At 39.0% G+C, this 26861-nt stretch overlaps 1 protein-coding gene across 3 annotated transcripts in view; it reads left to right on the top strand.

The window, feature by feature from the left end:
- The window catches only part of TGFBR1 (transforming growth factor beta receptor 1), a 93970-nt gene that overhangs the window by 20781 nt on the left and 46328 nt on the right, over window positions 1-26861 (top strand). The gene's annotated exons all lie outside the window — the stretch shown is intronic.

Here is a 26861-nt window from a genome sequence, read left to right as displayed (position 1 = left end):
GGCTTTGGAAGGGGAGCTACTGTGAAGCTTTGTGTGAGGACAAGGAGGCACTAACATGTGCGGAGTGCTTCTTCTTTCGTGCTTCTGGGGAAGTGTTGAAGTGAATCCAGTAACCAGAGGCTACAGATTGTTTTCGTAGTAGAAACTTGAACGTTTGCTCACTCTGCGGGGGTTTGGAATGTTTGAATGGAAATGACTCTGAATTGATCAAACGCTTTTATTTCCTCGAAGGAACATCGCTAGAGATGTTCCATTTCTTGAGTGACAGTAGTTTGAATCAGTCGTCTGTGTAGCTGGTTTTCGAGGGAGTGTTTCCAGCGTTTTCCAAAATATTAAATTAGGATGGGGTATGGTCGTCACCTACCTCGCGGAAGGAGAAGTGAAAAACTTTGTTAGCATCCAAGTTATAGTACTAGAAACTGAAATATAGAGCCTTAGTGTAAGCAACTAAGATAAAGTGAAAGTACGTTTCTGTGTCTGTAATTGAACACCAAATGTTTTTAAAACAAAAACTTCAAGACTTAGGGTGCCAATTATTATTAATAGCTACTGTTTTTTAAGAGCTTACTATGATGCAGATGCATAAAGTACACCAAAGTACATTATCTAATCCTCACAACTAAACCCTTAGGGCTATGTGGCATTTGCCCCATTTTATTTATTTATTTATTTATGTCTGTGTTGGGTCTTCGATTCTGTGCGAGGGCTTTCTCTAGTTGCGGCGAGCGGGGGCCACTCTTCATCGCGGTGCGCGGGCCTCTCACTGTCGCGGCGTCTCTTGTTGTGGAGCACAAGCTCCAGACGCGCAGGCTCAGTAGTTGTGGCTCACGGGCCTAGTTGCTCCGCGGCATGTGGGATCTTCCCAGACCAGTGCTCGAACCCGTGTCCGCTGCATTGGCAGGCAGATTCTCAACCACTGCGCCACCAGGGAAGCCCTGCCCCATTTTATAGATGAGAAAACTGAGGTGTGGAGAGGCTAAGTACTCAATTATTAAGAGCTGGAGTTAGTACACTGAGGGTTCAGTGTTTCCAAAACCTATACACCTTAATATATACACCTCACTGTCTGGCATAGCCCATTTTTCTTTTTTAGTCCTCTAATAGTGATCTTTATTATTCACTTTTAGATTTTTGTCCTCACAATTAGAAAAACAGGTTGGCTTCTTTCTGACTCCTAGTACATTCCTTTTTTCTGGCCCTGCCACGCAGTGGTATCTAAATTCCCCAACCAGGGATCGAACCCGTGCCCCTGCAGTGGAAGTGCCAAACCCTAACCACTCCTAGTACATTCTTGGAGTCCCTACACACTGGGCCTACATTAGAGGAAACAATGGAGTTTTGACATTGGCCTGAGAAGGGGGACAAGATAAATGTGTGGACAGGTGGGAGAATCAATATAGTTATGCATCAAGCATAAGTAACATTTCCACACCACTATTAACTCAAGTAGCGTAGTTCACTCTTTTCCACCTAGCTTAGCACACAAAGTGTTCGTGTATTCAAGCTTCAGTATTGGACTTAATAGATGTACAGAGTATTGCTCAGCCCATGCCCTGGAGGAGCTTACAGACTACCCTGGCATGCCTACAATACAAAGCCGATCCAGGAGCTATTACTATGCTTAAGCCTAGACTACCTCAATTGGTCTGCCTGTTCTCCTTGATTATGTTGATGTTTCCATTCATCCTTTCATATATTCTGAAGAAGCGCAAATGCTTTTTAAAATTTATAATTTGACTTCCTTTTTAAGAGTTTGCAGTTGTTCCTTATTGTCTCGGCATCAGTTTTGTATTTCTCTGCCCAGCTTCTGCTCTCTCCAACATAGATTTCTCTAGGGAAATTGGTTCCTTGTCCGTGGTACACAGTTTAGTACCACTATGTCTACATATATATCCTGTGTGAGAATGCTTCCTTTCTGCCATTTCATAACCTTTTCTTTCAAAACATGCCTAAAACCCAACTCTTATTTACATTAATGCCTCTTGAATGTTTTGTCCTTTCTTCATATGCAGCCATCAGTTTAGTCCTGCCTGTTACCCCTCAAATCCATTTGCTTTCCAGAGTTTCTCTCACCTAGGCTTTTTTATAGGCTGCTGCCAAGCTAATCTTCCTTAGCCATCCCCACAGAGGGTTTACGAGATTTCCCATTTGTATTCAGTGCTTAGAGCAGTACTTGAGGCTTATGATTAGGGCCATCTCTGTGTATCCAACCAGAGATCTCACATCCCACTACTGCAAACCCTCGATTCCAGCATTTTCTATTTTTCCACCCACTCCACTTTTCAGCCTTTTCACTACATATTTAATTTTGCCCCTTTTGGGAGTGTGAGGAGAGAAGTTCTCAGTCCTGACTTCCTATACTGCTTTAGTTTGTGAACTCTTTATTTCCCTGAACTGTATAGAACTTACACTTTGTGTTGTCTATTTCTACCATGTTGCACTGTTACTTAAAAATACTCTCGAATGTGTTATAAGTACCCAGAGGGCAAGGATCATGCCTTTTATTTCTTTTATGGTCTCAGAACCTAGCACTATGTTTTATATTCTGTTCCACTTAAATGCTTGTTGTTTAAATTAATTCTGTTTGACTTGAGTATTCCTTTAGTGTTTATACTGTTATATGTAAGTACAGTTTATACAATATTAATTGAGAATTCTGTGTACAATCAGGAAAAGCCATGTGATGTGGTAAAAGAAGCAGTTGGTTATTAGATTTGGTTATTAGCCCCAACTTCTAGATATGCAGAAAATGGAGATGATGCCTACTTTGTCTAGTTTATGAGATTGTGAAGATCAAATGAGAAAATTGTATTGGCATTTGAGGTTGCTATTTTGTATTGTTATTAATAGGAGGGCTGATGTTCAACCAGCAATTCCCACTGGGCCACGTGTGTTTTGATTGGTTAGACATTCTTTCTGATTGGTTGGTACCACTGGGTTGCTAGTTGTTAATACTTTTAATATCACCCCTGCAGAGAGGCATCAGTATTCAAAGAGGGAAGTGAGTATTCTAGACTGAAGTGACTGGGGGAGGCTTCCTGGACACTTTAGGACTTAAACTGACTTTGAAGGGTGGCTAGAATTCAGTTGGGCAGAGAGGGGGATTTGATGAGTGTTAAGCTCTCTCTTTGTAAGCTGTGTCCCCCAACTCCCCTAGGGCAGGAAGCAAAAGCTTCTATTGTCTGGCTGGCAAGTTACTCTTTATAGAGTTAATTTCCTTATTCTGAAATGTGGGGTTTGGATATATTAACCACTGTTATTTTTTCCCAAATTCTAAAAATTCTCTAATATGTGACTGGAAACAGAAAGGTAATCTAAGTGGGATGAGTAAGGGAGAGTAATATAATGGGATGCCCACCAGGGCTAGGCATTCAAATGTTGAAAGTCATAAATCACTGAGTTTACGGATGGAAAAGCATAACTCTAGAGCTTAGGTGAATTTCTCAGGGTTGGGCAGAACCAGGACAGGAACTTTGATTTTTCTGATTCTAGATCTTGTGTCCTATATGGCAGTTTAAAATGTGAAGGATTTGGAGGGGGGAGGAACAGAGTTAATGGAGTGACTTACCTAAGTGAAGTTACCTTGAATTTCACAGAGCTTAAGAAAAGTGAGTTCTGAAAGTGGGAGGGAGGGGAAATAATTATAGGTTATAAAGTCCTCAATAGAAGGTCAGTACCTTTTTTATACTGCTGAAAAAAGGGCCTGGTGTAGTGCTTTTTTTTTTTTTTTTTTGCGGTACACGGGCCTCTCACTGTTATGGCCTCTCCCGTTGCGGAGCACAGGCTCTGGACGCACAGGCTCAGCGACCATGGCTCACGGGCCCAGCCGCTCTGCGGCATGTGGGATCCTCCCGGACTGGGGCACGAACCCACGTCCCCTGCATCGGCAGGTAGACTCTCAACCACGCAGGGAAGCCCGTGTAGTGCTTATTGATTGAGAAAAGTAGGCTTATAGTAGTTTGGAAATTTTGGTTTAATTGAAGTGGGATGTAATTGAAAGGCCTTGTAGCACATGGTTAGGTTTAGAATTTTAGATGATCTACTTTGTTGTTGAAATTAAATGGGGAGGAACTTCCCTGGTGGCACAGGGGTTAAGAATCCACCTGCCAATGCAGGGGACACGGGTTCGAGCCCTGGTCCGGGAGGATCCCACATGCCGTGGAGCAACTACTGAGCCTGTGCTCTAGAGCCCGTGAGCCACAACTACTGAAGCCCATGCTCCTCAACAAGAGAAGCCACCTCAATGAGAAGCCCTTGCACCGCAACAAAGAGTAGACCCTGCTCACAGCAACTAGAGAAAGCCCTGGCACAGCAACGAAGACCCAACACAGCCAAAAATAAATAAATTAATTTAAAAAAAGAAATTAAATGGGGAATGGACATGTTCAAAATAATGAAGAAGGAGATAAATCTTGTTCCTGTGGGGAAGGATGCTCCTGTGAAGACTTTCGTTGACAGCTTCTCCTAGGCCTAATTGAAACAGTTGCCTGAACTCAATGCTGTTCTTTAGTACAGTTGTATTGTATCAGATATGTTCATGTCTAATGAAGTGGGTTTTGAAAATGCCAGTATCCTATGGATGGCCCTTTTGATATGAGAACATGTCTTTTCAAACCACAGAATCGCCTGCACATGTCAAAAAACCTCATGCCTTTTGCTGTTCTTTCTTGGTCATGGCTTGCATAATGCAACTTTTTCTGAAAAGATGGACGCTGGTTTGATACCATGTGATTGGGTCACATCTTCGCCTCTTGGTTCTGGAATTGACAGCAGATGCTGGCATGTTTCTCAGGAATTTTCATGTCTTGTTACATAGAACTGGCTGAAAAAAACTTTTGGAATCTTCTCAAAATTTATAGTCTGTCTTGACCCAGCCTAACTGCAATACTTAGGATAATATTTAATGCATTATTTAATGTAATTTTCTCAATATCAAATCTAAGCAGTTTCCATAAACATTAAGATTTGCTGCTACGCTGAATTAGATCCAGGTTTAGCTGTACAGTTTTAGTCCAAAACTGCAAGTAAGTTTCTTATGGTTACCCTTTTTACATGTGAACTTAACGATTGATTGACTTGTAGGCTTTTTGCCTTAGACACTTTCTCAAACACTAGGTAGAGTAAGTCTGATTGGTTTTATGGGTCAAATTTTATAGATCACATCTGGCCTTTTGTAAAGCTGCTCTTTCATTTTGGCAATCTGAGAGCAATATACATTATACAGAATGATTTATAACAAAAATATTATGACTTGCAGGATGTACACACAGGTTGCTTTGACATTTCTGTGAAGGTTCAGTGGTCCTTGCATCATTTTATCAATCTGTAAGGAATATATTTTAAGAATGTGCTAGGAATTCTACCTGCCTTGTCTCATTTAATTCTCATAACCAGCCTTGGATGATAGTTGTGTAATAGTACAAAAGCTTCTTACTTTTGTACCAGTTAATTTCCAAAAGACTCTCTTTTTTAAAAAAAAAATTAATTAATTAATTAATTAATTTTTTTGCAGTACGCGGGCCTCTCACTGTTGTGGCCTCTCCCGTTGCCGAGCACAGGCTCCGGATGCGCAGGCCCAGCGGCCATGGCTCACGGGCCTAGCTGCTCTGCGGCATGTGGGATCTTCCCAGACCGGGGCACGAACCCGTGTCCCCTGCATTGGCAGGTGGACTCTCAACCACTGCGCCACCAGGGAAGCCCTGTCGTTCATATTTTAATCATAAATACATTTGTAAAAGGAAGACACTGCTTCAAATGGAACAGATAGTGACTAACAGTAGTCCAACCACTGAGACTCAAATGATTGTGCATTACCATTGTGCATTACCATTAACTCCATCAGCCTGGGTAGGCAGAGTTGTCAGGATTTTGCTCAGATTGGAACTTAGTTTGTTCCTTTGAAAGTTTGTAAATAGAAGAGCTTCTGTGTTTCCATTCTACAGACCAGGAAACTGAGGTCATGATGTTAATGAATGATGGAGCCTGTGTTTAACCTTTGCAGAGTGTGTACTCTTTCCTCTACATCATGCTGCTTTCATACACAGTAAATATCTTTTTTTTTTTTTTTTTTGCGGTTCGCGGGCCTCTCACTGTTGTGGCCTCTCCCGTTGCGGAGCACAGGCTCCGGATGCACAGGCTCAGCGGCCATGGCTCACGGGCCCAGCCGCTCCGTGGCATGTGGAATCTTCCCAGACCGGGGCACGAACCCGTGTCCCCTGCATCGGCAGGCGGACTTTCAACCACTGCGCCACCAGGGAAGCCCAGTAAATATCTTATAATGCTCATTTTGTCAGGAAGGTTTTCTTCCTTCCTTCCTCCCTCCCTCCCTTCTTTCCTTCCTTCTTTCCTTCACCATGAGAATATGCTTCAGCTTGTTCTTATTACAGTTTGCATCTTTGCAGCTTACTCAGATGCTTGCAGTCTTTCTTTGACGTTATATTTTTCGGTAATTCGAATCTCTCCAATGATTCTAATGATGGTTGATCCCTCACTATTTGTGTTGATTTATTTATATTCATAGCAAACTCTTTGCTTCTCAAATTAACATAGGCACAGACCTGAAAATTTGAATCAGAGAAGAGAAAAAAGCTATCATTGTCCATCGTTAACATTTTGGCTTATTCTATCCCTTTGCATTTTTTTGTATAATATAATCATTCTTTAATCATTCTGTCTCAATAGTTTATCAAAGCTAAATAAATATGTTTTTAAGATGGCAGAGCTTTGGCTTGTAGAAGAAATAGCTCATTTAATCTTAGCAAATATTTAGTAATGGTCAACTCAGTAGGAGGTATAGAAAAAGACGCACACTTGCTTTCAAGGAGTATGATGCTGGGGAAATATGAATACAGATTCAGTAATAGCAACCACAGGGATTGCTCTCTAAAGGTGATAGGACTTGATCTTGTGCCTTGCAGAATAGGTAGGGTTTAGAGAGGATGAGGGGCAGAGGGAAAGTACTCCTAGGTAGGGGAGGATGATGTGAGTGAAGAAGGAGCATGCTAAGTTTAAAAATTTTAAGGGGAGGAATGGAAGTTCATGATTTAAAGGGTGGGCTCAGAGAATTATGAACCTTGAAAATCAGGAAAAAGAATGTTTAACTGCACCACAGAGGAAATGGAGTAGGGTGGCTACCTAGGAGGTTTTGGAGTAGGTATGATGGCCTTGGGAATGGAGTGAATGGGTGGCTCTGTGACATTTTAAAGAAGTAGGAGCAGCTGGTAGTCATGCCTTTGCATGGCTGTTGCCTTGCCTGCAGGCTCTTGGCTTCCTCCCTCACCTCTTCTATGTCTTTGCTCACATGTCACCTTTTTCTCAAAGAGACTTACCCTGACCACCCTTTTGTAATTGTCATTACCTTGCTTTGCTTTTTCTTTCTTTATTTTTTATTTTTTTTTGCGGTACGCGGGCCTCTCCCATTGCAGAGCACAGGCTCCGGACGCACAGGCTCAGCAGCCATTGCTCACGGGCCCAGCCGCTCTGCGGCACGTGGGATCTTCCCAGACCGGGGCACGAACCCGTGTCCCCTGCATCAGCAGGCTGACTCTCAACCACTGCGCCACCAGGGAAGCCCTGCTTTTTCTTTTTTTTAACACTACCTTCTGAAATACAGTATTTACTTATCATATTTACTTATTTACTATGTTTATTGTTTCTCTCTAACTACTAGGATATAAGCTTCATGAAAGTGTATATCTTTGTTTTGTTAATCAGTGTATCTAGAGTGCAAAGAAAGTGCCTGGTGCATCGTAGGCACTCAGTAAATATTTGTTCAATGGCAGTCAGTGGCTCTTAACTGTAAAAAGGTGGAGTACAAAAGTTAAGAAGGACTCTATGAAGTAAAAAAAGAATGACTCCAGGATTTTTATACCTATATAATGCCTTTAACTAGTAAGGAATTTGGTGAGAGAAAGATAGAAGGGTAGTGAATTCTGATTTGAGCATGTTGAGTTTGAGGTGAAAGTAGGATAGGCAAGTGAAATGGTTCAGTAGGCAGCAACAATATAAGACTGGAACATGGTTGGAATGGGAGAGGACCTTAGGCAGAGAAATGATTATCAGCATTTCCTTCCACCCCATTCTTTTGGATTCTCATGCCCCGCAAACCACCTTAAGTGGAGTATTTATTTTGATCCTGAATTCCTGGCTTAGATGTGGAGCCTTGCTCAGTTCACTGTTAGATTCTTCACTCCCGGTTGCAGGTCCATGTTTTGTTACCCACCCCCACCCCCACCCCCAAGCCAAAGAAGTATATATTCAGAATCATTTGTGAACTTCTGGTTCTACTGAAATTGGCCTTTAGGCTATGCTGCTTTCTCTGCAGTAATATGACTGACTTCCTGGGAATCTGCTCTGGTTCCTGGCTGAGGTACAAGAGAGGGAGTTTCTTGTTTGAGGCCTGCATTTACTCCACTGGCTTCACGTCACGGTTGTGACGTTAATAGGTATTACCTTACTGTCTCTTGGAGCTTCCTGATGGCAATATTGTTAAACGCTTTTCATGCTACTGTTTTTCTCTGTGAACCAAACACTGGTGCAGTTGTACATATCTCTAGACCATCTTTATTTTTCTCTTTGGATTGATCTAACTTATTTGTTTTCCTTCCAATTTTGAAGGCATTTAAATCATGTGACTTGGTTGCCAGAAATGTAATAAAATCTTTATGGGAACAGGTATAAGAGCCCCCACATATTTGTCTGGCATTAGATTCTAATCAGTGTGTCTCTTTGTCTGGCATTAGATTCTAATCGGTGTGTCTCTCTGGGACTCACTTTTCGCAGGAGGATAACACCTAACTTAAATGATGATTGTGAAAATAATATGTATCAATAGTAGTGTTTATAGAGTACCTAGCACATAGCCTGATACTGATAAATATTCAATAAATGAGACATACATTTAAATAAGTGAAGAAATGCCTTTTGGAAGAGGAAATACATGTCTGTGTAATGAAGAACTATGATTAATTGGTAGACTGAGAGGCAGATTTCACTCAATATAAGAAAGGACTTTGTATCAATGGGAGCTGTCATGAAGTGGAACATTATAAGGTGTTATGTTCCCTGTCACTGGAAATATTCAGGCAGAGGTGGGAGGCAGAGATAACCTTCTGTCCAAGAAGTTGTAGAACACATTTCTTGCATTAGGTGAGAGGATGGAATTGATTATCTCCAAGCTCTTCTTCTATCCCAGAATTCTGTACTTACAGGTGTAGTCCAGGCTTCCTTGCTCATTGCTTTTAGCCAGCATACAGACTCTCAACTTCCCTAGCATTCACGGCTTCAAGATGAGCACTGTTTTATAACTTTATCTTATTGTATGGGAAAAATTTATTCAGTGCTTGGCTTGTCCTCTGGCCGTTTTCTATAAAAGAATTTAGGACGCTTGAAATAAAAATATATGCAGTAAGACCAAAACTAGTGATCAGAAGGATAAGAACCAATAAGTAAAAGAGGAAAAGAAAGAGAAAAATTAGCTATAACTTTTACCTGAGGAAAGCTTTAGTAGTTGAGCACAATAATTAACTTTGAGTTTTCCAGGATTGAGGGCAATAAGGGAACCCTGAGAGTTTGCATAGATCTCATTGCCTGTTGTTGAGAACACATGAGGAGGCTGCCACCTTCCTTAATAAAATGGAGCCCCCAAACACGAAGACTGCAATGCAGGGAGAATTTCCAAGTGTTAAAAGAGTTCCAGGACCTGGCAGCCCTGATTCTTGTTCTCAGCCTTCCTCTTTAATATGTTTGAGGATTCAGTTTAGTGCTGCTGCTACCATTTTTATTCTGTACTCTAAGGACACACTAGTTTTACCTTAATGCCAGTGAAACAGCTGGTATAAGGCTGGAATGTTTAAATCAAGCTATCCTAAAAGCTATGGATAGAAAGCAACATAAAACTATTCATTCTGGTTTACAAAGACTCTGTCTTCAGGTCCTTATCTTTTGGCCTGTCTCCATTTGGCAGACAGAGTCTGAATACTGCCACCAAGTGAACTGAGCCAGACATCTACCTCTTTTCCCACAGGCCCAACTCAGCAAGGTCCAGAGTGTGTCTTTGCTTGGGTTTCCTGTTTGAAGAACTGCCTCCTTTCTGGGTGATGAATTATGGGAATGATGACTTCCTTTAGGAGAGACTGCAGTTACCTAGAGAGCATATGTTGGTTGTATAGTAACCCAATATTCATATGAAAGATACCCACGTATGTTACCATAAAGGACATTCTTTGGTTAGAGACATGCTTATTTCACTGGGGAAAACAAGTTTCTCTCTGCTCTTGAGCATAATCTATTATAGAAATCTTTGTATAAGGGGCATTGGGAAAAAAGTGAAGAATTTGGGTTTATCACTCTCCATGACTTGAATGAATTCACTTGCCTTGCGTATTCTGCAGTTGCAGAGTTACTTTAGGCCTGTTCCAGTGTTTCCTTGTTCTAATCAACAGGCTGAACCTCCTTATTTTTGTTCACTTGCTGCAGGATAACCATTCCATCTAGATTTCCGAGGTGTGAACCTCACTGATTGCATAATAGTGTATATTTATAGTTCTAGGACACCTTGTACAGGCATCCTGTTACATTTCTACAATATAAGATCTTTAAATATGTATGGAAATAACAAATAGCTCCCATGCAGAAAAGCAAAGACAAATTTTTTTTTTTTTACTAGAAATAAGGACTAATATACATATATCAGAGCACTGAACATAGAGGAGATAAACCTGAAGAGGAATATAGAGATAAAAGCAGTAACGGTGGCTTTTCATTTATACAAACACACAAACTCTTACCCTCTCTCTCTCCTCTCTCTCTCCTCTCTCTCTCCCTCTCCCTCTCTCTTTCTCTCTCTTTCTCTCTCTCTCTCTCTCTCTCTCTCCCCCCCTCTCTCCCTCTCTCCTCTCTCTCTCCTCTCTCTTCTCTCTCTCTCTCTCTCTCTCTCTCTCTCTCACACACACACACACACACATACAATATGTGTATGGGGCTTTTTTTTTTCTTGATGTATTCATTCCCAAACCAAACTATAATGTGCTCTAATTGAGTCTCTTTGTTTAGCACATGGCTATTGATTTGAGTACTTTCTCCAATTGAAAAACTGACATTTAAATTTTGTTATTCAGTGTACAACTGATTTGAATAAAACACCAAGATTGTGTATTGTAGATTTCCTTCAACAATAATTATATGTAATTATTTTACCAAAATAAACAAGTTAAAGTAGTTTTAGCTATTTTATCTCATTTCACATTTGGGGAAAAAATTACAGACCAGGGATAGAGTTTGCTCTTGTTTCTCAATGAGGAAAGCTAATTTCTGATTGCTAGTTCCAGCTGGTTCCACCAGAGAAGTGTATAGTTGATGCTAGTAAAGAGCACTGAGCATGTGGAGAGGAAGCACAACTGGAAATAGGTCAGGCTGGCCACATGCTGCTAAAACAGGTGACAGTTTTCATGAGTGTGGTATCTCAGAAATTTTAAGGAACCTGTGAAGATTAACTGAGTTTATGCTCCTAAACTTGGAGCATACTTCCTGGCACATAGAAAACATGAAGTAAATGATTGTTATTAAGAAAATTGTTTTTTATAGAATCATAGAATTTTTAGACTAGAAAGGACCATGAGACCGTGATTATCATTTTGTCTAACGTTATAAGTTAGGAAACTGGAGCTCAGACATTACGTGGTATTTCAGGATAAGCAGGATAATTTCAGGATAATAATTCAGCTAATGACTGAACAGGAATCCACTCCCTCCTCACAATTTTATTTAGCATCCCTTTTCTGACTCAAGCCTCCATTAGGGAGAATGATGTTTTTAAAATCGCCTAACTTTGTGGAAGATTTCTTTAAATACTATCAAATCAGACCCTAACAGATGGATGCATAGATGGATACATAATGATAAAATCAGTATAGCAAAATAGTAGCAGTTATGGAATTTAAATGGTGGTTATAGAGGTGTTCACATTTCTGTCAATTTTTCTGAATGTTTGAAAATGTTCATAATATAATGTTGGGGGGGACTAAAAAAAATCTATACCATCTCCTCACCCCAGATATGTTTCTATTACTGATTTCTTTGAACACAGACCAACCAGCGGTACTTGCTACAGCCAAAGGAAATAAAACAACTGGGGGTCCAGGGCCCTCTGGCATGCACATTCTAGGCCCTTTCCTTGACAGTCTCCAGGGATTGAGAACCACAGGTCTGTTTCTGTCCTTTTCTTTCTTTTCTCTATCCTTTTTTAAAATTACAAGTGATAGTTGTGCATTGCAAATTTGAAATTCCCTACTCACCAACAAACAAGCCAATTAACACAATTAGCACTATAGGTGACTTTCCTATGAACAAAGGCTCTATTTTTTTTCTTTCTATTGTTTTGCTTTCTCCCTTTCCGTGGTAAATTTTACTTTTGTTCTTTTCCTTCTTATTTTTAATGCCTTTATAATCTTGAGTATTTCTATTCTTATATAATCTTTCTCCCCAAGATCACAATTGTTTCTTCCACCTTATCCTTTAAAAACAAAACAAAAACAAAAATGTGGCCACATAAATATTCTTTTAGCTGGGGCCTTTCCGCCCTTTCTTATATATCACCTAAGTTTTGTCAGATCCAGCCTACCCTTGCCTTGTGATCGGAGAAGGCGAAGGAGGGAGTTTCAATAAATTGGGTTTTAGGACTCAGGCAGAAACCTTAGGGGATACTCTTCAAGGGTCAGCAGACTCAGAATTAGCTGTGCATTGCAAACAGATGGTATGCCCTAAGGAAATAGTTGCTCTAAGCAATTGGGTCCTTGCATCTAATTTAGCTTAGAGATCCTGGAACAGGGAAAACAAGTCTCATGAAGCAAATGAGTATAATCACCTATGAACCATTATAAACCATAGCTAGGGCCTAATAACTATTAACTTATGTATAGACGTCATAACTCTGTGCCGCCATATACACATGCTGCATAATTCTGTACAACATAATTCTGTGCTGTATCTTCTATTCTCCAAAGGATAAGTAACATCAAGCCTTAGCAGACTCTAACCAAGCCCCTGCTAGAGGCCTTCTTCAGTAACCAAAATGGTACTAGTAATTGGAAAGCTGAATTCCTAATGCTAAGTCTTGGGACGTCTAGATTTTGAGGTCTGAAAACTTTTAGGTTGATTACAGTACATCCCCAAGCTCCAGTTTTTATATACACATAGTTTAGTCTTAAAAGGGTAGTGTTCCTCAAAGGAGTTCAGACAACCCTAGCTGCTTGCATCCTCATGCCCCAAGGGAGGCCATGGATTCAAAGGTTAGAAATATTGTAACAATATAACTATTATAAAAGCGTCTCATTTTGAGTGGGCTTTTCTGCCCTTGCTTGGTTTAGTTCAGGTTTCTCTAGGAGACTGTAACTAGAATTGAACTGCTTTCTTTGACTTTTTATTTGACAAGGGAGATGACCATTTCAGACTAGGGAAGGCAAGAAGGTTATAGCCTGTGTAAGTTGTGGTTCACCAAGTCTCAGATTTCTAACAGTATCTATCATCTTCCTTTTGGCTAAATTCTGTTATTTTTTCCTTTGTTTTGCAAAGGGGTGGGAATGACATAAAGCTAAATACCAAGAGACTCAATTAAGAGTAGAAAATGTGATTGCTTCTGTGGAGCGGGAAATAGGAAGGGTTGATTGTTCAGGAGTTGTTACCTTTTTTTTTTTTTTTTTGGTAACAGTCTTGTAGAACTATTTGACACCTTAAACTCTATACATATACAACTTTGATCAAAATAAATCTAAGTTAAAAAAATTAATGGTAAATATATGGCAGTTATAAATCCATGAGTGCTTAGTAAATATGAAGGATTGAATTCCCCTGTTGAAAAGACAGACTCTTAGATAGGATTAATACAGACACAGAGGCCTGCAATCTAACAAAGTTTTTCAAGAGACACTTAAAGTGACATCAAAGGTTGAAAGAGTGGAATAGAAAAAGGCAAATCTGACCCAAAAAAAAGTAGGTATGATAAGATTAGTACCTGACAAAATAAAATTCAAACTACAATAGCATTAAAGGGAAGAAAGAGATGTATTATATTTTATTTTAATAAGAGGTACCATCTCTTAAGACATGTCATGAATCTTTATGCAACTAATAATATATTGTCAAAATATGTAAGGCCAGAATTGTTAAAAATACAAGAAGACATTGATAATTTCACTGTTTGTAGATTAAGAAAGCAGTGCTTGAATAACATAATAATAAATAATGTATTCCAATTTCATAATCATGAATAATATTTTTGCAAAATAATTCTGCAATTTTCCAGGAAATTGATGATTTGGAAGTCTATAAAGAAAGGTCAGATTAAAAATTAACAACCAAAAAAAAAAAAAAACCAAAATAAAAAATGTATCTACTTGGAAATGTAAGATTCTTCTTCTAAATAATCCTCAGGTTAAAGAAGAAATTACAATTGTAAATTACAAGCCATTTAGAAATGAACAAGAGCATATCAAACCTAGTGGGAGTTTTGCTGAAGGAGTACCCAAAGGAAAATCTGAAAGTAAGAATATTCAAAATCAAGCCATAGACCAAGTAAATACAAAGAAAATAAGGATTTAGAAACAAATGTAAAAAAACAGATATGGTACATAGAACCCCAAATCAGTTCTTTGTAAACACATTATTAAAATAGACAAATATTTGTTAAATCTAAAACAGAAAGACATGGATAGAAAAATGGCAAAGGAGAATGGTGTCTTTTTGTTGAACTGTAATGTATTTTAATGTCCAATTTCAGTTTTTTTCTCTTTAAGGTTAGTGCTTTTTGAATGCCATTTGATTAATATTTCCAGATTCAATGTCTTGACAATGTTTTTCTGTGTTTTCATCTAAAAGGCTTCTTGTTTTACCTTTCACTTTGAGATGCACAGTCCATTTGGAGTTGATTTTTGATTATGGTACGAGATTTTATTTTATTTTTTTCATTTTAAAAATATGTATGCCCAGTTGACCCAGTACTATTTGTTGGTAACGCCTTCCTTTTCCTAGTACACTGTGTTGTCACGTGTACTATAAATCAAGTAGTTGTATATGTGAGTCTGTTTCTGGAATCTCTATTCTATTTCATTGGTCTATTTGCTGTTGTGCCAATACCACACTGTCTTAGTATTATAATGTTATAATGGGTCTTGATATCTAGTAGTTAGGTTTTCCAAAAGCATTGTTTTTGAAGATTGCTTTGGCTGTTCTTGGGATGTTTTTCCACATAAATTTTAGAATCACCTTGTCAGTACACACACACACACACACACACACACACACACACACACACACACACACACACACACACACACACACACACACACACACACACACACACACACACACACACACACACACACACACACACACACACACACACACACACACAACCTGTAGGATTTTTTCTTTCTTTTTTTTTTTTTTTTTTTGCGGTACGCGGGCCTCTCACTGCTGTGGCCTCTCCCGTTGCGGAGCACAAGCTCCGGACGCGCAGGCTCAGCGGCCATGGCTCATGGGCCCAGCCGCTCCGCGGCATGTGGGATCTTCCCAGATCGGGGCACGAACCCGTGTCCCCTGCATCGGCAGGCGGACTCCCAACCACTGCGCCACCAGGGAAGCCCAACCTGTAGGATTTTGATTTGATTTTGTTGAATGTACAGATCACTTTGCAGAATATTGACATTTTTACAGTATTGAACCATCTAGTGAGGAGGCTGGCATGTTTCTCCATTTATAGATAAATACATTTTATTTTATATTTTTCATAATGTCTATCAAGTATTGTTTTGAAGCTTTCGCTGTAAAGGTCTTACATGTTGTTTTTTGTTAGATTTATTCCTAGACATTTGATTTTGGGGGATGCTTTTGTGAATGATAATATTTTATAATTTGTGCTTTCTATTTGTTGCTGGTTTAAGAAAAGGCAATAACTTCTTTGTATAGTGACTTTGCTTTATCTTGAATAGGTGTTGAATTTTATCCGTATTTTTGTTTATGTGATCTATTCACATTTTCCTAAACTGCCTAAATAACTCTCTTATTCCTGAGTCTACATACAATATCTTTGTATATCACCGCCCTTGAATGACCTCCTTTCCTTTTTTAGCCTTCCATAAGCCTCAGTTGAGATGTCATCTTTGAGATAAGTCTCCCATTTCTGTGCTGCCTCTGCACTTTGTCCATATTACCCTTTATCAGTTGCATGTTTGTTCTCCACATTACATTGTGAGCTCCTTGAGAGTAGGAGTCTCATCCTAATCATCTGTCTTCCTAGAGGTGTGTTCTTTCTTCCTTCACAGATGACAACACAGTGTTCTTTTCTGGTAAAAGGTGTTCAGGCCTTATTCTCTGCTTCTAAAATTACTAACTACACAGGCCTTCGCCTCATATCTTCAACTATGGCTCTAGTAGGTCTTTTGCTGTTTGCTGGCCGAGGTGAAACTCTCCTCTGCCCTTAATTCAAAGGCAGCTGGTGGGTGGTTACCACTTCATTCTCTTACAAAGTTCTGTTTCAAACGTCATTCCCCTATTCCAGAATGATATGCTACTTTCATTTAGGTTCATCACCATATCTTGGTATGTATGCAACCAACTCACAATGTCTCCTACAGCCACTCTTGCTTTCCAGAGGGAAAGGGTTGAATCCTTTGTCTTGTTCTACTTGGGAGAGATCACCCTAGATTATCTAATAATCCTTTTTTTCTTTTTGTGCTTTTAGAATAAATCTAGATTACATTGGTATAACTTTTAGGGCACTCCTGTTTACTCATCTATAAAATAAAGGGTTAGGATCAGGTAATTATCAGTTGCCTTCCAGCGTTAACATTTTATGGTTTAATGAATTATGATTCTTTATCATTTGGGGGTATTACATATAAATGTGTGTACTGGATGTGTCCCAACACTTCGTTAATTTGGGTTGGAACTGAAAACGTACTTCCCTGTAGGTATCTCTCACATGCTACAAGAGTGAAGTTCTTGGGTTAACCCTGTTCAAGCAGTCACATTGCTGAAAAACTCTGTATGGATATTTGTGAATGGAGAGAGAAACAGCTACCATGAATGCTCGCTTAGTGCTGTATGTGTGCATGTTTATATTATATTGTGTCAGTGTTGCCTCCTAGAGCTGTATAAAGGTTTGTGTTGGTTCTCTGTCCAGCATCTAGAACAGGAACTGGCACATTGTAGGTGTTAAAAATACTTGTTGAATGAGTGCATAAATGAATTTTTGAGCATTTTATTATGTGCTAGGCACTGTTACTAAATCTTCTGTTATCTCATTTAACCCTCAAACCTTCTGAGATTGCTATTATGCATTTAGGAAACAGGCTCCAAAAGTTAAGCAACTTCCTCAGAATTACTTAGAGGCTGATTGGCAGAGATAGGATTCGAACTTGTTTGTTTGTTTGTTTGTTTGGTCTCTGAATTTCATGAAAGAATGAAATGAATTACTGTTCTCTTGTAATACCCACTAGTCAACATAGAATCCAGTGAGAAACTGTATAAAAGTGTGTTTAGATTGGGGAAAATAAGAAATTCATTTATTTATTTTTTAGCACTCCCCATCATAAATACTAGTTTGTCCATTTTTTTCATGGGCTAGGGTGAGGCAGAGTGCACACATCTGCTCTGTATATTAACATACCCCCTCAACTCATTGCAGTGGAACAAAAACAAGAAGATCACCTGATAGGAATGGAATTATAATCACTTTGTATACAGCTTTAATAGTAAGATCATTCCTTTGTCCTTAAACATACTTCTATGAAGTATCAGCTTTAATGGCTATATAGTGTATAACTTACAATTGTATCATAATTTATTCTGTCATTGCCCTGTTGTCACTCATATAGGTTGTTTTCAACCATAAAACGCTGTAACAAACATCTGTGTGCTTATATCTTTGCTATCATCTATTGTTTTCTTAGACTAAATTTTAGGAAGTAGAATTAATGAATTAAAAGATATAGACTTTTTTTGTGTGTGTGCGGCACGCGGGCCTCTCACTGTTGTGGCCTCTCCCATTGCAGAGCACAGGCTCCGGACACACAGGCTTAGCGGACATGGCTCATGGGCCCAGCCGCTCTGCGGCACATGGGATCCTCCCGAACCGGGGCACGAACCCATGTCCCCTGCATCGGCAGGTGGACTCTCAACCACTGCGCCACCAGGGAAGCCCGATATAGACTTTTTAAAGGCTCTTACTATATCTTTGCAAATTATTTTCCAGAAAGAACAGTTTGAAATTGACAATCCTTAGGGTTAAATATCCTGAGTTGGAGTTTTGAAGACAAGATAGGGAAGAGGGATGGAGCACAGAGGGGCATATTAAACATTTTTTATAACTTTGAAGAGATATAATACAGTCACATTTTTAAAAATTCAAAATGTGCAAATGGATTTATAGTGAAAAGTCTCCTTCCACTCCTATCTTCTGGGTACCCAGTTCCCTTCCTTGGAAGTCAGTGTTACCTGTTTCTTTTATATCCTTCCAGGGAGATATTTTGTAATATTTGCAAGCCAATATATGTATGCATTTTCCTCCCTCCCTCCATTCCTTCTTCCTTCCTTCCTTTTTCTAGCACAAATGTTACTATCTCTGTGATGACCTAGATGGGTGGGATGGGGTTGTGTGGGAGGGAGATCCAAGAGGGAGGGAATTAATGTATACATATAGCTGATTCACTTCACTGTACAGCAGAAACTAACACAACATTGTAAAAAATTATACTCCAATTAAAAAAAATAAAATTTATATTAAAAAACAAATACAGTGTTGTGCACTATGTGGATTTTCACTTAATATGTCTTCAGGTAAGTCTACAATGTAGTACATAGAAAACATCGTATTTTTGTGTGTGTTTGTGGCTATATGATCTTCCATTTCATAGTGGTACCATTATTTTACCAGTTCTATTGATAGATGCATAGGAAAGATTACAGTCTAGTATAACTGATTAGGAAATTAATAACCTATTATGTAAGTATATATAAGCCACTTTACACATGTACAAATTTATCTATAAGTTATTTTCCTTCTGGGTCAGAGGGTATGTTCATTTGTAATTTTGAAAGTGTTGGGTTGTCCTCCATTTATATGATGAGAGAAGTTATTCTGGGCAATAGGATATTTTACATCAAATGGGCTTGAGAGGTACCTACATGGGAATTTTGGACAGTTGAAAGGAGAGCACTGAGAATTGGGGAAAGGATTTCAAAAATGAAGGTAGTAAGGGATAAAAGAGAAAATTTGCTTGCTTGGCCATTTTATTGAGGACCCTGCTAGTAGCAACCAGCCACATACTAAAGAGATATTCCTTGGATGTTTTTTTAAGAAACACATACTAGATCTCTCCTGTGTGCCAGGATCTAGGGATGCAGAGATGCTTAAAGCATTAAACTAGTTCCTGACCTGAAGCAGTTCATAGTTTAATGGAGGAAAAAGAATAAACGATTATAAAATGAGGTGCACTGCTGTAGTTATTGCACCTTGAAGATGTTAAGTTGAACTAGGTCAAAAAATGAAAACATGGATATTTAACATTTGATGTAACTTGTAAAATAATAGAATCTTACTATTTAAAGGATTGTTGAGTTTTGGACTAACTTTTCATTTATCACAGAAGATCCCTACTTCACGAACTCTGGCTATTGGTCATTAAGCCTCTGCTTAAATATCTCTAATGACAGGGAAGTCATAACCTTCTGAGCAGCCAATTCCATTGTAGGGAGGAGCTGTAGTTAGGAAATGATTCTTTATGAAACAAAATTTACCACATCCTGACCTCATGATTTGATTTAGTATTGGAGTAAGATAAATTGACTCAGTTGCTACATCTATAAAATGAGATTGTCTTCACAGCGATGGTATCTTTCAGATCAAACTTTGCTGAATTAATTCTTTGATTCTCTGACTCATTTACATGGCAGATTGATATTCAAGTAACACTTACTGATTAGTTGTTATATTGGACATTTGTGGGATTTTGTGCCCAGTTCTCCCTCTGTCTCCCCCATCACCATGGCTACAGTTAACAGTAAATGTTGTTGACTCTTTTTAAATCTGTTCTTAAACAGATTCCCCAAATCTACTAAGCAATTATCCTGCACTTGTGCAGTTTATTTTGAACTTAAGTGAAGGCCTTTGTAGTAATTGCCCCTATTAAATCTCATCTTGCCATTTAGGCAGCCTTTTCGTAGTGTGCTTTTCTCTGATAACAGTTAACATTATATCAGCTAATTCTGTGGAGCTTTGGAGACTAGAAAATGGAGGTATTGTGAAAATCAAGTGATTGAGAATTTCAGAGTGCCCTCATTCATTTGTTGAATTATATAAATGATTCTTCTTAAGTGCTTTAAAGGTGACAGAAGTAAATGGAATTTATCTGAAGAAATGTTTGGATAAGTCAGGTTTTTGTTTTGAAGCCCAACATTTTGGAGTGAAATGTTATCCAGACTAAAGGAGAACTTACTTTCACAATGTATGGTGCTGTTATGTTGATAAGCTTGCGTTGACATTACTGCTGCAGAGCGACCCAGAGGGTGTGGAGTTAAGAAGAACCACTGAATCCTTTGAGGAACAAAGCCCTTAGCAGCAGGGTTTTGGCCTTGTTTATAGAGATATGCAGCATATTTTAAAAAGAGGAAGAGAACCTATGTGGTTCCCTAGACTTGGAAGAGGGAGAAGAGGAGAGGATAGGCCTCCTTGAGATGGGAGTGGAGAGAAGAGAGAAAGGTGGTTTACTCAGAGAAGCTTGAGTAGACCAGTAGACTAGATGGTAAATTGACATTAGTACTGGAAAGGATTTAACTTTGAACTTTTGCCTTTGCCTTTGCCAGCAATGGCGTGATCTTCTGCTTTTAAGCTAGCTAAGCGGACTGAATGAAAGGCATTGTGCGTGTTAGTTCCTTTACCTGTCTGTTGGTGTGTATTTGTTATATTTGGAAATACTGACTGTGCTGTAAAGAATAACTGTGCTGTAATAGACAGGGTAAGGGAAAGAAGTGTCGTTACCAGCAAAGTCAGAGTGGTGAAAAGATTGGAATCCAGTGTCTGGTGAGAGCAGTCTTCATCCTCCTGTTCCTTTTTAGCTGCTGATCTGTCTTATGTCTTAGCAAGAAAAAACCTCTGAATCCTTCCAGGGGCCTTTTTTATCACAGATACTACTCTTGGAGGAATAGTGCTGTATTTGGTTTTGAATGTGTTGACTCTGCACTAACAGGTAAGACAAAGTACGCCCTGGAAGGCAGTTAGAAAAGGAGTTTGGAGCACAAGTGCAAGGAACGGGGAGTTTAGAGACAGATGTGAGCTGCAGCAAAGGGCTGAGTGTGCTGGTGGGCGCAGTGTCATGTGACTGAGACAGAAGGTTGTTAGTGTGTCTCATGTCCTAAATATTTAGAAAAGGATGAATTCAATCAAAAGGGCATCACGAGTGAATTTCAGTGAGATGTTTCAGTCTAGTTCTTGATGGGGGAAGATGGGTGATAGAAGGATAGAGAGACCAAATAACAAGGGTTGAAAAAGGAGAGAGTATTTAAGGGTATGCCTAAAAAGAAGGGTAAGTTGTATAGACACTCTAGGCCTGGGAAGACAAAGTTTCTGGTACTAATTTTTATTTCATCAACAAGGCTCATAGAAATGCCTGTTCCATATAGTATTCACAGGCTGTCTACCTCTCCACTGTCAGATATAAGGGCTCGTGAATCAACCCTTGGTAGCCCTGGTATTATTAGGTAGAAGTAATAATGCCTTGATATGTGACTGCTGGATACACTGAAATGAAGGAATCATGGAAATTTCCTTTATAGATGGGACCAAGAGCCAGAATCTCAACTTGGAATTTATCCCTCTGATACTAGAGTATAGTGAAAATGATAACCCCAGGGGTTCTGCTCTTTTTACTCTTCCCACTTCCCTTGACAGCTAGATGTTTGGTTTCTGACAGTCCTTCACGTCACACCAACATCTTCAAACTCAATAATTCTATGATCTATTCTGCAGTATTTGGAAATTTCTACTGCTAATAATTGTATTCCTGGCCTGGGACTGACAGTTTTCTGTGAACACAGTAACTTTTCATTGCAGTGCTGAATCACAGAGAAATCTTTGTGAATACATTTTAATAGGGATCAAGCTTAAGTTAAATTTTAGTTGCAGGAGAGCTACCAGTGCAAATAGTTAAAGTGATAATTAACTGAGTAATACCTTCCATGCATAGGCAAGTTCGCACATGCATAGGTTGTAACAAGTACATCATGTCTTACCTTTCTGTCTAGAGGCTAGAGTTTTGTGTTTTGTTCGACCTTGATTGTGACACGAGTGCAGATTTCCAAAATGTTAAAGTGTGGGAAAATGTGCATCTTAGAATTGAGGAAGCTGTGGCTACTAGTCGAGATTGGGGCACAGAAGCAAAAGGTGGCTAAGGTAGGAGAAAGGCACTAAACAGGGAGTTTAGTTCTTACCTTTGCAATCAAGCAGAAAAGTCAACAGGAAGCTGTACTATTGAAAAGTTTTGAGTTACTTCACATATGGATACCAGTATAGAAAAGAACCACATATACTTATTCAGGTTCATGATGATAATTTACTCACATCCACCTTAGGCTGGGTAGAATATTGTTATAAGTCATTTTGTACTCCTAAGTTTTGGTTTCTTCATTAATAAAATGGTAGAACTGCATTAGAACTAGATAACTTTCAAGGTTTTGTGTGGTTCTGTCAGTCCAGGATTCCACAGTGGAATTTAGGCACTACATTTGGGAATAGGTGTTTCTTTGGTGGCCTACAGATAAAAATCATGTTTGGAACAATGCTATGTATTGTATGTGATAATTCTGTATGTTCACATAATTTATATTAGTTTCAGAATATGTTAATGTATCTCATTTGATAATCTCAATGAGATGATGAAATAGGTCAGGAAGGTATTATATTCATTTTGCTGATGAAAAGCCATTGTGGTTAGCATATTGAATAGTTATTTAAATTTGATGATCTTATTAACACTTGAGATACTAGTCACGAGGATGAAATCTTGCCGCTGAGGAAGAAAACCCTGTCAAAACAACTTCCCTACCTTCATCTATCTGGCAAATTTACATATTCTCCAGTTCTGACTTGAATATCCTGCAAAGCTTTTCTTGATCTTTCTTATACCTCAGCATATTTGAAGCACTTTGATCAGCCTGCTCAGGACTCTGGATTTGAATGATCTGTTTAATGCCTTACTCATTCACCCTAGTGAACTCCTTAACTCCAGATACCTTACACCCCACAGCCTACATAGCACCTGGCATATAGAGATGCTCAATGAAAAACTGCAGAATGAAATGAAAGAGCCCAGTTGATGGGCTGGTGTTAAAAGGGTGCTGTGGAGGAGGGGAAACTTGGGCTCTGGGGTGGGAATAAGACATCTTGTATACTTTTTTTTTTAGATAGAAATTTTGCCCTGTACATGGATTTAAAAATTAAAAAAACAAAACAAAACAATAACCTAGTTTAATAAAAGGGAGGTAGCTAGGGATCAGATCTATTAATGAAATAAATTTGGATTTTTAAATAATGGGAATTAAAGCTCATGAATTCATGGGAATTTTTAAATTTCTGTTTTTTTTCCCTAAACTACATTACTATATCATACACATTTAACAGCAACTTTATATTTAATTAAGACTGATTTAGAGTACTGCAATAGAATTTTTAAATTCCCTCAAGAAATAAACCCGTACCTGGTTAAGCACTGTGTTATATGATGTTTTTATTTATCTAGAGACCTGTTCTTATTGAAAGACTCTTGTTAAGAGAAGCCCTTTTTTAGCACTGACTTTCTCAAACTTGCCATAATGTAATGACCCCTTTTAAAAGAAAAATACAAATGTATTTTTCATAGTAGTTGTATAGACATGAAAGTAGATATAAAATCTTTGTTTTTGGCTCATCGACAACTATAAACCAAGTCTGCAAATTAAATATAAAGACAATTATACAAAGCCAAAAAATTCAAATTAATACAGTTATTCAGTGTGACGGATGATATTTAGGTTTCACAGTAGAAAAAAATAGCCTTGGGTTTGATTTCATTTTAAATCTGTTTCTATATTTTAACTTCAGTGATACTGAAAGCAGCAAGTGCTGATTCTCAGATGTAATGTTGTGCAAGGTGGTATTAATTTCTGCAAGGCTTTGTAAGTTCAGGTTTATCAGACCTCATACCTAACCAAACACTTGCCCGCACACATTCCTCAAATACCAATTTTAATGAGATGTCAACTGTTACGTTCACTTGCTGATGAGGTTAACATTATGACATTATTGAAATCTTTGTTAAATGGCTCTCTAACACAATTAATGCTGGAAGTGAGAATGGAAAAATGTCATTGCATACTTACAACCACATTTACTGCTAATGAACTTTTGCAGATTGTACTACAGAGGTGGGACCCATGTAATACTTGTAGCGTGTATTTGGTATTGGCTTTTGAAAATACCATGAATATACCATGCCTATATCACCATATGCTTTGATGATTCAAGTTCCCTGTACTTTTCACTCTTTCAATTACAATTACTATGAAACGCTTGCTCGTAGAATGTGCCATGAGGACATTTGAAGGAGATCTTAACCTAGCTGAAGAAGCAGCAGTGAAAGCCTACTGACAGTACTTGTTTAGATAGCAGTTACTCATGATCCAGAATGTTTATCATTCATCTTAGATTATCTTTTAAATAAAAATATTAAAAAAAATTTTGGGGGCTTCCCTGGTGGCACAGTGGTTAAGAATCCGCCTGCCAATGCAAGGGACATGGGTTCAAGCCCTGGTCCGGGAAGATCCCACATGCCGCAGAGCAACTAAGCCCGTGTGCCACAACTACTGAGCCCGCGCCCTGCAACTACTTAGCCTGCGCTCTAGAGCCCGTGCTCCAGAACAAGAGAAGCCACTGCAATGAGAAGCCCACACACCGCAATGAAGAGTAGCCCCCGCTCACCACAACTAGAGAGAACTGACAGCAATGAAGACCCAACGCAGCCAAAATTAAATAAATAAAATAAATAAATTAAAAAAACAATTTCTTTGTACACAATTTTAGACTCCCCTTCTTCTCCCAACATATTTGTGACCTCCTGTTTGGGAAACACTGCTTTGGCAAAAAAAAAAAAATTTTTTCTTTTTTTCTTTTTGGCCGCGCTGCACAACATGTGGGATCTTAGTTCCCTGACCAGGGATGGAACTTGCATCCCCACTGCAGTGCAGGCACCCAGTCTTAACCACTGGACCACCAGGGAAGTCCCTGGCAAATATTTTTATTTCTTTTAAAGAAATGTTTTTTATTTTATCTTTTTACTTTATTTATTTTTGTTTGTTTGTTTTTGTTTTGTTTTGTTTTTTGCTGTACGCAGGGCCTCTCACTGCTGTGGCCTCTCCCGTTGTGGAGCACAGGCTCCGGACGCGCAGGCCCAGTGGCCATGGCTCACGGGCCCAGCCACTCTGCGGCATGTGGGACCTTCCTGGACCGGGGCACGAACCCGTGTCCCCTGCATCAGCAGGTGGACTCTCAACCACTGAGCCACCAGGGAAGCCCCTTACTTTATTTTTTTAACATCTTTATTGGAGTAAAATTGATTTACAATGCTGTGTTAGTTTCTGCTGTATAACAAAGTGAATCAGTTATACATATACATATATCCCCATATCCCCTCGCTCTTGGGTCTCCCTCCCACCCTCCCTATCCCACCCCTCTAGGTGGTCACAAAGCACCAAGCTGATCTCCCTGTGCTATGCGGCTGCTTCCCATTAGCTAGCTGTTTTACATTTGGTAGTGTATATATGTCCATGCCACTCTCACTTTGTCCCAGCTTACCCTTCCCACTCCCTGTGTCCTCAAGTCCATTCTCTACGTCTGCGTCTTTATTCCTGTCCTGCCCCTAGGTTCACCAGAGCCATTTTTTTTTCTTTTTAGATTCCATATGTATGTGTTAGCATACGGTATTTGTTTTTCTCTTTCTGACTTATTTCACTCTGTATGACAGTCTCTAGGTCCATCCACCTCACTACAAATAACTCCATTTCGTTTCTTTTTATGGCTGAGTAATACTCCATTGTATATATGTGCCACATCGTCTTTATCCATTCATCTGTTGATGGACACTTATGTTACTTCCATGCCCTGACTATTGCAAATAGAACTGCAATGAACATTGTGGTACATGACTCCTTTTGAATTATGGTTTTCTCAGGGTATATGCCCAGTAGTGGGATTGCTGGGTCATATGGTAGTTTTATTTTCAGTTTTCTAAGGAACCTCCATACTGTTCTCCATGGTGGCTGTATCAATTTACATTCCCACAAACAGTGCAAGAGGGTTCCCTTTTGTCCACACCCTCTCCAGCATTCACTGTTTGTAGATTTTTTGATAATGGCCATTCTGACTGGTGTGAGGTGATACCTCATTGTAGTTTTGATTTGCATTTCTCTGATGATTAGTGATGTTGAGCATCCTTTCATGTGTTTGTTGGCTATCTGTATATCTTCTTTGGAGAAATGTCTATTTAGGTCTTCTGCCCATTTTTGGATTGGGTTGTTTGTTTTTTTGATACTGAGTTGCATGAACTGCTTGTAAATTTTGGAGATTAATCCTTTGTCAGTTGCTTCATTTGCAAATATTTTCTTCCATTCTGAGGGTTGTCTTTTTGTCTTGTTTATGGTTCCTTAGCTGTGCAAAAGCTTTTAAGTTTCATTAGGTCCCATTTGTTTATTTCTGTTTCTATTCAATTTCTCTAGGAGGTGGGTCAAAAAGGATCTTGCTGTGATTTATGTCATAGAGTGTTCTTCCTGTGTTTTCCTCT

The sequence above is a fragment of the Globicephala melas genome, chromosome 6, assembly GCF_963455315.2.
Source record: "Globicephala melas chromosome 6, mGloMel1.2, whole genome shotgun sequence".
Taxonomy (NCBI): Eukaryota; Metazoa; Chordata; class Mammalia; order Artiodactyla; family Delphinidae; genus Globicephala; species Globicephala melas.
Note: the sequence above shows the minus strand (reverse complement) of the source record. Positions and strands in the feature narration are given on the sequence as shown.